Raw genomic sequence first — 14354 nt, forward strand, 5'->3', positions numbered from 1 at the left:
GCGGGAGCCTGGGCCGAAGACAGCCAGCGACGGCCGGAGGGAGAGGCCGCCATTTTGAGTGATCACAGTGGCCGCGCTGATCGGCAGAGGAGTGCGGCTGGTCGGGCGAGAGGCGCTGTCGCATACCCAGGTCAGTGCGAAGTGTTGAGCGGCCCAGCGACGAACAGTGGGGCAGCTGCGGCTGGAGATTCAGAACTCGGGGGCCACATCGGGCTCCGGCGTGCATCTGTGGGGGCGCTGGCCGTGCTGAGGGGGCCCTCCTGAACATTGGGCCTGTGCCCGGCACAAGTGAGCTCCGGCCGAGGGGAAGCGCAGCAGTCGGTAGGGATCGGCGCCATAGTGGACTGTTGCAACCCCTTGGGGCGGGCATCCGGCGGTTGGCGGCCAAATTGAGCCTCGGCCTACGGTGGGAGCGAGCTACGCAGGGGCTGGTAGGCCGCCCCACACATCGAGGGCAGCATGACGAGAGGAGGCGGTGGGAGCCAAGGCAAGCAGGGGCCTATCGACAAATTCACGGAGGCGGCTGTGCGAAGGGAGCGCAGCCACCAGTCCCGGACAATGCAGCGCTTTTGGCGGCGATCACGCAGTCCAGAGACACGCTAGATGCCAAGATTGGGGCAGTGGGCTCAGATGTAATGCTTCTTCGGCAGGACCTGCGGAGCGCTGTGGAACGCATTGCTGGCACGGAGACGCGCATATCGGAGGTGGAGGATGATGTCTCAACCCTAAAGAAGAGGGTCTTGGCCTTGGAGAGAACCCAGAAGGGCCTGGTTCTGAGAGCTGAGGACGCGGAGGGGCGCGCCCGGCGCAGTAATCTTCGCTTCATAGGCTTTCCAGAGGACTATGAAAAAGATAATGCGGAGCGCTTCCTGGCGCAATGGCTGGAGAGCCGGATTCCACCTGACGTCCTCTCCGGCTGCTTTGTGGTCGAGAGGGCCCATCGTGCGCTGACACAGAAACCCCTGGCTGGTGCGCGCCCGTGCCCCATGATCGCCAAAATCCTGAACTATGCCGACCGAGACACTATCCTGAAGCAGGCACGACTTAAGGGCAAGCTCACATACGATAATGCGAATATTCTTATCTTTCCGTACTACACAAAACAGGTTCAGCAACAACGCCAATCCTTTATCGCAGCCAAAGCTCGTCTCAGGGGTCTGAAGCTACAATATGCATTGCTCTACCCAGCGAGGCTGCGGGTCATCTTCCAGTCCCGTACATTCTTCTTTGACACTCCAGAAGAGGTCTTTCAGTGGACGGATGAAACTGTAAGGGTTCGGACCAACACGGCGAAAGGCGGGGAATCTGACTCCTCCTCGAGTAACTCTGCCAGAGGGGGCCCCGAGGGTCGGCGCCGGCGCAGTGGCAGATCGCGATCGAGCCGTGGCTCGCAGTCTGTGTCGACTTCCCGCCGAGATGAGGATATGCCGGGAGTCCAGGAAGATGTGCCTTGACTATGGAGGGAACTGACTGGTGGCCACACTTGGTCTGGCTTAGGGAGGGAGCGACAGTCTAGTTCTACATGGGCTCTTGTGAGGGGATCCATTGGAGGGGGTGGTACTTGGCTCCCAGTTGGGGCCAGGACCATGATCCGACCACGACAGGTGCTTCTGTGTTTGGGAGGTGCGGGGTGGGGGGAGGTTGGGGGGTTGTTTTCGAGGGGGGGAGGGAGAGCCCGCGCTGCAATTGCTACCCACTGACGGTTTTTTGCATTGCCAATGTTGCCCGTGTAAGGCTGGGCCGCTACATGATATACTGTACATATGTCTCTTGACGGTGAGGGAGTGCGTCTAGGCCCTGGTGGGACGCGGATCATGAGCTGGAATGTGCGGGGAATGCTGGATAAAGTGAAGAGGGGGGCGGTGTTTACATGGGCCAGGACGAGGGGCACAGGCATACTCCTGTTGCAGGAAACACACCTGCTTGGCACTAAAGCGCTATGCCTTCAGCGTAACGGATTTACCCATGCATACCACTCGGGGTTCACGAGGGGATCACGAGGGGTGGCAGTACTCATACATCGTAGGGTTCCTTTTGCTCATAAACACACGTGGGCTGATGCGCAGGGTAGATTTATTTTTGTGCAGGGAGAGATTGGGCGAGACACGGTAATCATTGGCAGCGTGTACGCCCCGCCACCTTTGCAGTGGCCCCTATTAGAGAGGCTGATGTCCCTTTGGGTGGAGATGCCTGAGGCTGATGTCCCTTTGGGTGGAGATGCCTAATGCTCTGTCCATTGTGAGAGGAGATTGGAATGATGTTATGGATGTCTCGTGTGATAGATGGCGAAGCGCTGCTAGCATTCAGGAGGCTGTGGGGAGGGAAGGACCAGCTACTAGGTTGCGAGCCTTGGCCACGGGACTCGATTGGGTGGACACTTGGAGATACAAGCACGGGGCACGTAGGGACTTCACTTACCTTTCCACAGCGCGGGACTCCTTCTCTAGATTAGACTACATATTTTTTCCGAGAGTGATGGTGCATAGAGTGTTGACCGCGGAGATCCTGCCACGGGCGCTGTCTGACCATTCGCCGGTGTATGTTGTGCTTGGTAATGGCCGCGCTCGGCAGCCATTTCGGTGGCGTCTGTCGCCTTGACAATTGCTGCAAGACACCTACCGTGCCCACATGACCTGTGAAATCGACCATTTGTTATCCGCCAACGTGGGTACGGTAGAGTCTCCGGCGACGCTTTGGGAGGCGATGAAACCCACGCTGCGATGCATAGATATTTCTTGGTGCGCGGCGCGCGTAGGGAGAAGCGTAGAGACCTAGTGCGGCGCAAGGCGAAGCTGGAGGCTTTGGAGGGCAGGGGTCGGGAGGATGATGGAAGGCCAGCTAGGCGGCAGCTGGCGCTGGCGCAACAACAATATGCTGCGGTACTGCTAGATGAAGCCCGACAGGCTTGGCTGGCGACACGCAGTCATATATACCAATGGGGCGACAAGTCCTGCAAGATGCTACATCGCCTGTGTCGGGGCATTATGCATGCCCAGCCGCTGCCTTGGATAGTGGGCCCAGATGGGTAGCCTATCCTTGAACCAATTGTGATTGCTGGTAGCTTTGCTACATACTATGAGGCACTGTACGCGCCTCTGGAGTGCCTAGAGGCAGAGGTCGTACAACGAGTTATTGATGACCTCCCGCCAAGGACCATCTGAGACGAGGCTCGTGGGGTATTAGACCGCCCTCTGACAGATGATGAGCTGGCCACTGCGCTGGGCGAATTGAACCCGGGTAAGGCGCCGGGACCCAACGGGTTCCCTAGTGAATTCTTTTGGCGCTTTGCGACACAGCTGAGTCCACATCTTCGCCCGGTTATAGAGGAAGCGAGTGAGAATGGTGCGCCGCCCCCGGACTGGCGGCACGCAGAAGTAGTGGTGTTCTTGAAGCCAGGGCGACCTCCGGAGAGTCACGCGTCCTACCGCCCAATCTCTTTGCTGAATACTGAGGCCAAGATACTGGCTAAGGCCCTTGCCAATAGACTTAAACCATACATCACGGATCTAGTTCATCCGGACCAGGCGGGCTTTATGCCCAACGTGCCACTCGTCATAATGTTAGATGTGCCCAGGTCGCGATATCAGCGTGGTGACGATTGGGGGAACAGGCGGCACTGTTTTTGGCAGACATGGACAGGCGTTTGACTCCTTGAACTGGACATACTTGTTTGCCCTGCTGGGACGCCTGAACCTGGGCCCTCGCTTTCAGGCATATGTGCGGCTCCTCTACACAGATCTCACGACCACGGTGCGGGTTGGGGGGGGGGTATCCCGCTCCTTCCAGATCAGGCGTGGGACGAGGCAGGGCTGCCCCCTCTCTCCATATCTCTTTGCACTCACAATGGAAGCCCTCGCAGCCTGGGTGCGTATAGACGCTCAGCTAGAGGGCTTCCGATGGTCGGCGGACCTCAATGATAGAATAGCCCTCTACGCCGATGATGTGTTGTTTTTCCTCACTGACCTGGAGCGGTCGGGACCCCGTCTCCTACGAATCTTACAAATATTTGGCGAAACCTCGGGTCTATATATGAATCCCGGGAAATCTACGCTCTGGATATTGGGAGGCCCGCAGCCGGTGGGGGATTGGGCGCGGGGGCTCCAGTTGGTTACAGACAGAATGAAGTACCTGGGAGTGTTCCTCTCTGAGGACGCGACTATCGCCCGGGAGCGCAACATTACCCCGGTATGGGAGCGCACTCGTGAAGACCTGAAGGTGTGGTCTAGGATGCCGCTCTCTATACAAGGTAGATCGGCCATTTTTAAAATGGTGGCGCTTCCACGCCTGATAAACCAACTGCAAAACCATCCAGTTTTGGTCTCGCTTGACTGGTTCCGGCGCATTAACTCGGCGCTGAGCGGGTTCTTGTGGGAGGGGGCGCCGCACGGGTTGCCCTGCGGACTTGCTTCCGCTCGACTTATACTGGGGGCTTGGCTACCTCCGATGTCCTGTCGTACTACCAGGCGTCCCACCTCTTGGTGTTAAATGACTGGTGGTATGCGGACAGGAGCGACCCCGCGTATGCAGTAGAGAGGGCCTTGATGGGTACTGCGTCCGTCCACACCCTGCTATATTCAGCACCTCTTAGGAAGTCTCTGCCGTCCATCACACAGGTGGTCTTTCAGATATGGAGACAGGCTTTACGTAGGATGGGCTGGTGGAATGTCCTCACTCAGGAAACAAATCAATGGGGGAACCTCCTCTGGTTCCACCAAGCTGCACAGCCCATCTGCAGTATGAATTCAATGAATTAAATTCAACTTATTATAAACTTGCTTATCTCCATATTTTTCTCCAACTGTTTCTCATCCTTTTTAACTGTAATCTTCAATTCGTTTTATCCATACCATAGCGTCTACGAAGATATTCAACCAAACTCCAAAGCACAGGTAGGTTCCACATGTCATGATGTTTATTCAAACAACCCAATGCATTTCGGGATAAATGATCCCTTCGTCAGGGGCATCTAAACATCATGACATGTGGAACCTACCTGTGCTTTGGAGTTTGGTTGAATATCTTCGTAGACGCTATGGCATGGATAAAAAGAAGAAGGTGTGCACCTCACCACCCCTAATGTCATTTCATGAATTTTTTCGTCTCAATTGCTGAGTTTGCACCCACGAGTAATAAACATTACTGTTACTGGGTCTAACGCTAGCAAAGAGAGACATTGCACGATCGTGGAAGGAGCCCCGGGCCCGTCGCTTGTGGCCTGGAAAAATGGGATGGACTTCTGCATGGGGCTGGAGCAACCCATATATGTGGCTAGGGGCTGCCCTCGGAAACATTTCAAAATCTGGAAGAGGTGGGAGGACTATCGTGGTTTGGAGCTGGATCCGCCACCTGAGGACAATGCTAACCAGCCCTCTTGACAGCTCGACAGTAATGACTATAATACTGACACACAGGTGCACTTGGCACGCATTATACTGGATATACATGATAGAGGTGGAGCAGGCAGCGGTGCGCGGGGGGTGGATCTGCGGGTTGGGGGGGCGTGGGGGGGGGTTTCATGGTTACACCTTCTGCTTGTATGTTCTGACTTAATATAGGAAATGACTGCATTTATGATTGGTACATTGATAATGGTGATTGTCTCTGGATTACAGAGCATTACGTAATATGTGTTTACTATGCAATCAATAAAATCTGTTTAAAAAAAAAAAAAGAACAAGTGAAGTATTGAAGTCTGAACCTCCGTGCAAAAGACGTAGCATTGAAGCAAAATTGTCTTTGCCAGCCTGCCCCTATAGCGAGCTGTGGAAAACCTGTGCACGCAATGTCCGCTTCACAGTGTACCATTTCTGATGCACTTCTCTCTCTCTCTCTCCCTCCTGCAGGATCTTCAAAGCATGAGGCTTGGAGGATTCTGGAATAAGTGCTACTGGGTGGAAAACAAACCGCCAGCACAGAGTTTGGCCTCTGCATGAGTCAAACACCTTCTTGCTAAATAAAGTCTATGATAGGAACTGAACGAACTTGTTTCTGTGGTTCCCCCAGTGTTAGACGGCGACCTGGAGGGTCGGCCGAGCACAAGGGGAGAGGCCTCCGGTGAGGGCCGTCCCCAGCGATCGTACAGACAAGTAACTTCCCCCCCCCACAGATGGACACCACACGAAGATCAGATTAACACCTTTTATAGGCAGTTCTTGAAGTAAGGTAGTACGATACAATGAGGTCAGGACACGATGATCCTCTCAATTCTAGTCTCTATTAGGGAAGGGGGTAGCGGGACAGTCTTGGTACCCGTAGGTACGGCGGTGGGACGGTGATAGCTCACAATCCTCGAGCTCGGTGTTCGGACGGGTCAGACCGCGGCAGCGCCAGCAGGTCCCGAAAGAGGTCGTAGGCGGCAACGGGCCGCGGCAGCGCCAGCAGGTCCCAACGAGGATGAAGGTTACAACGGGCCGCGGCAGCGCCAGCAGGTCCCACGAGGATGAAGGGTTACAACGGGCCGCGGCAGCGCCAGCAGGTCCCACGAGGATGAAGGTTACAACGGGCCGCGGCAGCGCCAGCAGGTCCCACGAGGATGAAGGTTGCAGAAGGCCGCGGCAGCGCCAGCAGGCAGGACAATAGTTCACAAGGCAGGGCTGCGGCAGCGCCGGCAGTCCGTCAAGGATGAGTTCGTCGCGGTGTCTCTCGACTCCAGGATACAACTGCCTTCCTGTTCTGGGGCTGCCTCAGTTATAGGTCTGGCACTCTTTGATGTCCGGACCCTCGCTCTTGGAGGTCGGGAGGTCCGGGATGAGGGAGTCCAGACACCCAGCAAGGGGGTGGAGCCAGCGCCCGAGGAGGCTGGGGGTGATCGGCACCTGGCGGGAGAGAGCCATCGACACTTCTTACTCCCGTTGACCTGCCAAGTGGTCCGTTCATCTCCTGGGTGGATGGTGGTGCCGGGATGTCGGGACCTGGCCAGGCCCGGGGTTGGGGTCGAGCTGAGGCCACGCGGCCTCGTGGCGCAGTGTCTAAGATGGCGGCTGGTCCGGGCAAGGGTGCGGACGGTGGCCCAGGCCAGGGACACAGGGATTCCCAGGAGCAGACGTCCCATGGGGGACGGGTTGGGGGTTGCTTCTGCGGGTAGTACCTGGAAGGCCAGTACCAGGGCCCTGTCATGCGGGGAGGGAGCGAGCCCTTCATGGGGCCTGTCCAACATGCGTCCCCCCCAGCTGAAGGCGGGGAGAGTCACCCATCCTCTTGGGGACTTTCCTCGTCGAGGCGGAAAAAGCGGGACAGGCCGTCCGCGTTGGCGTGGTCTTGACCAGGGCGATGCTCTACAGTGAAGTCCATCCCCTGCAGGGAGATGGACCATCGCAATAGTTTGGGGTTCTCCCCCCGCATTTGCATGAGCCATTGCAGGGGCCGATGATCTGTTTGTACCCGGAAGTGGGTTCCGAAGAGGTAAGGCCGGAGCTTCTTGAGGGCCCATACTACTGCGAAGGCCCCTCGCTCAATGGTGCTCCAGCGCTGTTCTCGGGGCAGTAGGCGTCTGCTGATGAAGGCCACTGGTCGGTCGACTCCTTCGGGGTTCAGTTGGGAGAGGACGGCCCCAATACCATGGTCGGAGGCATCGGTCTGAACGATGAACTCGCGGCTGTAGTCGGGGGCCTGGAGCACAGGAGCGGTGCACATGGCGGCCTTCAGCTTCTCGAAGGCCGCTTGACAGTCGGGAGTCCAGTTGACTCTTTTTGGGTGGTTCTTAGACGTGAGTTCCGTGAGGGGCCCCACAATGCTGCCATAGTCCTTCACGAACCGCCGGTAGTATCCGGTGAGCCCCAGGAAGGCTCGGACCTCGGTTTGCGTTTCGGGGGGTTGCCAGGACTGAATGGCAACTACCTTGAGTTGGAGGGGGGCCACCAGACCGCTCCCCACTTGGTGTACGAGGTAGGTCACGGACCCCTGGCCGATTTGGCACTTGCTGGCCTTTATGGTGAGGCCGGCCTGTTGGAGGGCCTGCAGGACCTCTCGGAGGTGGTGGAGGTGGTCTGTCCAGTGGCGGCTGTATACCGCGATGTCGTCCAGGTAGGCGGCGCTGAATTCCTCGAGGCCCGCCAATACCTGGTTCACCAGTCTTTGAAAAGTGGCTGGAGCGTTCTTCATGCCGAATGACATCACTCTGAAATGGTAGTGCTCATCCGGGGTGGAGAAAGCGGAACGTTCTTGGGCCCTGGGGGTGAGGCCGATCTGCCAGTAGCCCGCTGTTAGGTCGAAGATGCTTAGGTAGCGGGCTGCCCCCATGCGGTCGACTAGTTCATCTGCTCGGGGGATAGGGTGAGCGTCGGTTCGGGTGACCGCGTTCAGACCCCGATAGTCGATGCAGAATCGGAGCTCAGGTGTGGTGCCCGGGGCCGCGGCCTTGGGGACCAGGACGACCGGGCTGGCCCAGGGACTGTCCGAAGGTTCGATGACCCCGAGGGCGAGCATCTTGGAGACTTCTTCTTGGATGCATGTACGTACCCGATCCGGTACTCGGTACGCCCGGTGTCGGACAGGAGGACTGTCCCCAGTGTCCACGTCGTGCAGGCACCAGGAGGTGACTCCGGGTGCGAGGGAGAACAGGCTTGCGAACGGCAGCAGGAGGGCCCGACAATCTTGACGCTGCTCTGGGGTCAGGGCCTCCGAGAGTCGGACCCCGTCCACCGAACCATCTCTTTCACGGGTCCTCAGTAGGTCAGGGAGGGGCTCGGAGTCTCCTTCTGCGCCACTGTCGGTAGCCATCAGCAGGCTGAGCTCTGAGCGCACGAAGTGGGGTTTGAGTCTGTTGGCGTGGAGAACCCGGAGGGGGTTCCGGGGGGACTCCAGGTCGATCAGATAGGTGACGGGAGCGTCTACAGAGCTCAGCGTCTACAGAGCTCAGCGTCTACAGAGCTCAGCGTCTACGGAGCTCAGCGTCTACGGAGCTCAACGTCTACGGAGCTCACCGTCTACGGAGCTCACCGTCTACGTAGCTCACTACGGAGCTCACCGTCTACGGAGCTCACCGTCTACGGAGCCCACAGTCTATGGAGCCCACACAATGTACGGAGCCCACCGTCTACGGAGCGGAGCTCACCGTCGACGAGCCTACCGTCTACGGGGCTCACCGTCGACGAGCCTACCGTCGACGAGCCTACCGTCTACAGGGCTCACCGTCGACGAGCCTACCGTCGACGAGCCTACCGTCGACGAGCCTACCGTCGACGAGCCTACCGTCGACGAGCCTACCGTCTACAGGGCTCACCGTCGACGAGCCTACCGTCGACGAGCCTACCGTCGACGAGCCTACCGTCGACGAGGCTACCGTCGACGAGGCTACCGTCGACGAGGCTACCGTCGACGAGGCTACCATCGACGGGCCTACCGTCGACGAGCCTACCGTCAGTCAGGCCAACTGTCGAAAAAATTTACCATCGACAAAAACTCCCAGTAGTCTACGAGCCTGTAGTCGGCAAGAGGGCACTGTTCTCACTGTCGTCGACGCATGCCTGGAGGCGTTGTCGTTGCAGAGCAACAGTGACGGCAGAGATTGTCGTCAGAGGGTACATTGACCGTATCGTCGACAAGCTGGCACATTTTCACGTAGAAAAGTGCGCAGAGTGAGTCTAGACACCTGAGAGTAAATCTTGTGGGCGTAGATGTGGGAGGCAGACTCAAAGAAGGCCAGAGACCCCTTAATTGTGATGTTTCTTCAGCTGGTGAAGTAGAGGAGAGCATCACTTAAAACCTTAATGTGCAGGACAAACAAAAAAATTCCTCCCACATCAGAAGGGGGGTACAGTCTAAGCACAAGAACAACCCCTTCTCCTCTTACCATGTCAGAGACAAGCAGAGTGTTGGTTCCTTATACTCTTCATGAGGGTTCACAGGAAAAGGTCTCAGCTTCCCACAAGTGACACAGGGTCTGAAGGTACACTTCATATAAGAAGACATTACAAAACTGTAATATTAAGAAGAAAAAATTGAAGAAAATTGAAGAAAATTGAAGAAAACTGAGCAGAGCTCAGGGAGACTCCCTTCACACGACGTGCGGTACAAAATCTGAGGTGCTGAGCTCTGAGGAGAAGGTTCTAGAGGGTTTCTGGCGCCTGATTGGCTGTGGTTTGGACCAACATAATGATAATGATAGACTGCAAATGTTTTTTTCCTTTTCCATGCATTCCTATGTAGAAATATGTGTAGGCTTGTTATGCCTTTTTTCTATTACATAATTCAGGTTTTATGTTGTTATATATATATATATATATATATATATATATATATATATATATATATATATATATATATATATATATATATATATATATATATATATATATATATATATATATATATATTATATTATTGCTATTTTATTTACAGAGGGACTCCCACTCCAACGACGGGGGATATTCAAGCATGTGAATCTATGAAAGATACCCTAATACTGGAGAAATGCACATATCAATTTCAGGGGTGCAACAGGGTGTCCTTTGGACACCCCTGCCCCCTTGAAATCGCAATCTCAATTTGCAAATTGAGATTGTCTTCCCATTCATTCCTATGGGCCTCTAGGCCCATAGGAATGAATGGGGAGGTATTCCTTAATTGCGACTCGCATTTTGCGAGTCGCAATTAAGGAATTCTAAGAAATCGCTATTTTTTAAGTGATTTCTTGATGCATTCCATTTTGCAATTCCTTAATAGCGAATCTGTATTTTTCACTATTAAGGAATCGCAAATTGGTTTTGTTGATGCATCTGGGGGTTTGTGCGTTGTTGAGTCGCAGACGGAGTGGCCTTCTTTGAAGCTTCAACGATGACTATTTAAACACCCATGAACTGACGTCATTGGCTGATTACAGCTAAGGCTACCAATACAACTGGCTGCGGTCAGAAAATCTGAAAATTAAAGAGTGAACTTAATTGATCGATTTCAGACACTCATAAATATAGTCAATATATGGTGTTCACACTACACTGCACGTTGGCAGCACCCCTGCCCTATCACTCCTGTCACACTGCAGTAAGCACCTACCTGTGGGAAGCGAGGTGATCTGCAGAACAACAGTCGATGCAAACAGATGGAGCCCAATTTGTTTTTTCCTTTCTTACACTTTAAAAAAAATTAAATCGGAGTATTAATCACAGTAATTGGGTAGGAACTTCCAGGTTATAAAACAAGGGCATGTCTAATGAGGGCGCTCCTAGCAGAGAGAAGCCGGGGGTTTAATTGAATAATGTCACTTTTATGGATTATGACTGGAGTTTTATAGAGTGTGATATGAAATACGGTGGATTCATGGCTCTCACTGGATTCATTTGGAATTGTTGCTTTCCTGGTCCTGGGCCCAAAAACAATTATTCACCCCTCTCTTTACGCTGAGGCACTGTTACAAACGCCTCTGCAGGAGGCTGCCAGCCTAGATCTGAGCCCTCCAGCTCTCTCTGCCTCGGTGACTGTTGGTGCAGGGAAGATGGAGCCCAGAAATGTAAAGTTGTACACAGACATGTACAACGGATGTATGACGTTACAACGCATACTTTTACAACGCCTACCTTTACAACGCGGTTTTTACAACGCATACCATTACAACGCATAATGCTTTTAGGCGCTGGATAGTGAATAGTTTAATTTACTATTCCAACTCCAGTCCCCGTGGATAGTAGGGAAGGTTATTGGATAGTAAATTAACCTATTCCCTATCCTAGAGCGCCCCCCAGAGCAATGCGTTGTAATAGTTTGCGTTATAAAAGTTGCGTTGTAATGGTAGGTCGTTGTAAAAGTTTTGTTGTAAAGGTTGTTTACCTGTACAACTGATGCTAAACGTATGGAAGTGCTCCCAATTTTAACAGGTAATACCGAAGGGAAAGAAAGCGCTTTTGTCACAGGATCACACATATTGGCCAGGGGGGTCGCTGATTTATTTTTTTCCAGTCTTTCGGTTCCACAGTCGGTGATATAGCCACTACACTCCATCTCGTCCCATAAACAGTCATTTTGCTAAAGTGCTATTTTCCATAATGACTAAACGCACAGTAAGTAAAACCACTGTCAAGGCGCTTCTAAAGTTTTCAAATACATGCATACAGGTAATGAAGTAATGTGCGTACCGCAGGTCTGAGGGGGTCTAGTGGCACCATGAATCCCCAGACCGAAAGTCAGATAGGGTGACATCAAATTCTGTGTGGATCAGTGGAATGTCTAAATTATGTTCAACTTCGACAACTTCAAATGCACTGCAGTCGACTCCACACGTGACGTCACGGACAACATCAAGAGTGACTGTCAGGTGGCATCACGTATGACTTCGCAAATTTTATCACCTCACCCAGAAGCTGCAAAAAACAGATTTTTTTTCAAATATGTTTGAATATAGATGAAATCTAGCAGTCTACCAGGCATACAGATGTAGACATCGGCACCACAACCATGCAATTACATTTGTTGTTTTTAAAGGTATTCCTGGAATTTCTGAAGAACCACGTGGTGCAACTGTAGCAGACTTTATTATCTCGCTCTTATTTATATACATATACAAGTATACACGCACACACATACATTCACAGTTATGTATTAAATGTTGTTGTATCTTTAATGTATTGGTCACTAGGATTGTTGCTGGTATTATGACTAAGATATTTTTTTTAGGTCAAGCATTCGAGACCTCCTGTATATACTTAAGTATATACTTTTATGTGCATGTACTATGTGGGCTCTGGAGATCTGCCGTAGGACTTGTTTGCTTCCGCTTAGGGACTTTTTTTCTGTTCAACTGCCTCTATTTAACTTTCTTGATAGAAAACGACCAGTAGAGGTCAGCAAAATACCAGAATTGCTTAATGCTGAGGGGCTTTCTTTTTTTATTTTTCTGGCAACTGCCTCTATTTAACTTTCTTGATAGAAGACGATCAGCAGAGGTCAGTAAAATACCAGAATCACTTTAGCATTCTCAAGATTCCAGTCCATAAAAACTGTCTTCGACAAGCACCAGTAGACAATAATTTTTTTCTCCCAAATCTTGTATTTTCAGTGATATGAACACCGAAGGCCTTGATTTTATATTAAAAACAGAGCTTTGGACTATAACATTTCCAGCTGAAAGGCAATATTTCTCTCCATATGTTCCCATACCTGGAGTGTCACGCAGTTTGGTGCTTACTTTCCCTCCATGTTAAGGGCAGTAGATGTTTCAACACCCATGCTAATGTGCTGCATAGCTAAATACATATAAGGTCCGAAAGGCAAGACCGATTGCATTGCAAATGCTTCTTTAACACTGGAAGTCATTTGTGAAATCATACAAAATTGTTACTCCTTGCTTGTACTACCATCTAGTAGGTTAAGAAGGTATTTGAATTTGGTTTGGAATCTGGTTGAAAAGCAATGTTTCACCAATTCATTCTTGTCATGAAGAGATTCAAGTGCTGTCAGTCAAATGGTCAGAAGACATTAATTTCTCTTTGAACTTTACAATGATGATTTCTCTACTGCTGACAATTACAACTTTAGTACTTCATAGTTTGTGGTAAGGAGTCTTACTTGGGTTTCAATCAGATAGTAGAGCTCAATTTTAATGTATTGGTTCAAAAACATTGTCTTTTAGCCCGTTTACTTCAAATCCTGTGGATAATGACTCCATTTTACTTATAGGCTCACGAGGAATAGCACTCTACAATTACTTAAATGGGCGTAACTTGGTAAATGTACATGAAATTGCAGGAGGGGGAGATGAGCCGATTCCCAAGTTTACAGGGTGAGGTTGCTCTTCAGCAATCAAAAACATCTTTGATCCTGGAGTTTGGGCAATCTTGTCCGTGAATGGAAAGTTCAGTAGAGCTGCTATCACGATCATAATCCTCTTACAGTTGTTATAGAAATACCTATATCTGCCACATAGTACTTATAAATGGACAGGTTTTGTATATCAACCTAGACCAAAGGATTAAGACTCGACTGAAAAGTCAAATATCCGAACAAATTTTTATTAATTCTTTTGAAGAATAATTGTGTGATTTTTACATATGTTTCTCATTAGCACATTCCTCTCACATAATCGTATGTTCTTTATCAATATAGGTTTCTCTATAAAGGGTCTGCTTCTTAAACTGGTCAAGAAGGATCTTTGTGACATACCTAAATGGTTGGATTCTGCATATTCTTAGGCTCATAGAAAGCTACAAAGAGCCCTATTCAGATGCCCTAGGAGTAGGGATGAGCTAATCCAATGCAGAGCAAATTACAAATTGGCTCTTAAGAAGAGGAACACGGAAGTTAGGGCTAACTCCTGGGTGTCACTGGAGCTGGTGAACAAGTCCAAGGATACAAACATGTTCTGGAAATATATACATTCTAACAAACTATGCAGTTCTCAGTTCCCTCCTTGGCTGTCCACATCT

The 14354-nt window shown here is 51.6% G+C and overlaps 1 protein-coding gene across 2 annotated transcripts in view; it reads right to left on the reverse strand.

The window, feature by feature from the left end:
- LMF1 (lipase maturation factor 1) overlaps window positions 1–14354 on the reverse strand; it is an 801367-nt gene that overhangs the window by 117918 nt on the left and 669095 nt on the right. The gene's annotated exons all lie outside the window — the stretch shown is intronic.

The sequence above is a fragment of the Lissotriton helveticus genome, chromosome 10, assembly GCF_964261635.1.
Source record: "Lissotriton helveticus chromosome 10, aLisHel1.1, whole genome shotgun sequence".
NCBI classification, from domain to species: domain Eukaryota; kingdom Metazoa; phylum Chordata; class Amphibia; order Caudata; family Salamandridae; genus Lissotriton; species Lissotriton helveticus.